The 1,262-nt window shown below is 30.7% G+C and overlaps 1 protein-coding gene across 1 annotated transcript in view; it reads right to left on the bottom strand.

The window, feature by feature from the left end:
• LOC119584982 (kinesin-like protein KIF13A) overlaps positions 1-1,262 on the bottom strand; it is a gene marked incomplete at its 5' end in the record, with an annotated part of 70,347 nt that overhangs the window by 16,392 nt on the left and 52,693 nt on the right.

The raw sequence follows: 1,262 nt of genomic DNA, 5'->3' as shown, positions 1-1,262 counted from the left end.
CATTCCAGGAGGCAATGAATACGGTGATGCAATACTGTGCTAGTCATGCTATATAAGCACATCTGGCTCAAGTCCATAACACTGTAACTCTAATCCATATCAGCAATGACTGCATTTTCATCAACAACTATGTAAAATGTCACTTTTTCAGGCTTTTTTAAAACAGTTATCTACATAAATCTTAACATGCAGAAAATAAATGAAAATTACTACTTTTTCATGCAGTTACAAGCTTTAATTGTATGACACTGTGCATTTCTTCTTCTAAAGTGTTCAATATTCATCAAAATACTGTATATCATCTAAAAGTTGTCAATAGTTACATGTCTAGACAGAGACTATAGTAATCATCTATGATATTCTTCTATGTTTCAGGTACATCTACACTCTCAGTTACACAAAATTATTACATAAAATGGCTATGTCTTAATACTATATCTGGATAAATATAATTATTATATATACTTTTCTATAGACTTCTAAAAAAAGAAATATATCACTAATGAGATTTTCTATGGTGTGAAAAACTGCCAGAGACAACTGGCTGGGAAATATAATGTTTTTGAATTTTGGAATTCTCAAATGTCTATTGATATAAAAATTCAGGTACATTTCAGTAACAGGACTGTGTAATATTGCAAGCAAGAAATGCTTTAAATTGTCTGACAATGTATTACTTACTTATATTAGTGTGTTGCTCTAGGGAGCCCTTTGATTTTGAAATAAGAAATACAGTAAAAAGCTGACCTAGTATATTTCATAGATATACACACTAATATGGCATATCTGTAAATAAATCCTGAAAAATGCATTCAAAGCAACAAACAATATACCTTGATTATAATGCAAATATCTTTACTAATGTGCATGGATTCCACCAATATGCAATAGTTTTTTCTACCTCTTCCTGAAATTTACGAAATACATTTCTAATTATTCTTTCTAACATAGAGACTCCTCTCCAAATGTATATATGGACTAGAAAGGAAATATGAAAACCATATAACTTGTCCAAGTAAATGGACAAGTATCTACACTTTCTAATTACTGGAATGAACCTGAAATTCATCATGATTTAAGAACTAGATGGGAGACGGGACTGTGTCATGATACAGAGGTGGTGTTTGCTGACAGATTATCACATAGTACTATTATCAATATCTGCCTGAGAATGGAGTTATATCATGTCCAGTCATCAAATTCTTGCAGTGCAAAAAAAATGATAATAATCAAAAGACAAGATACAAAATACCTGTTCCAAC

This window comes from Penaeus monodon, chromosome 19 (genome assembly GCF_015228065.2).
Source record: "Penaeus monodon isolate SGIC_2016 chromosome 19, NSTDA_Pmon_1, whole genome shotgun sequence".
NCBI lineage: Eukaryota > Metazoa > Arthropoda > Malacostraca > Decapoda > Penaeidae > Penaeus > Penaeus monodon.
This window is presented reverse-complemented; position numbering and strand designations above follow the sequence as displayed.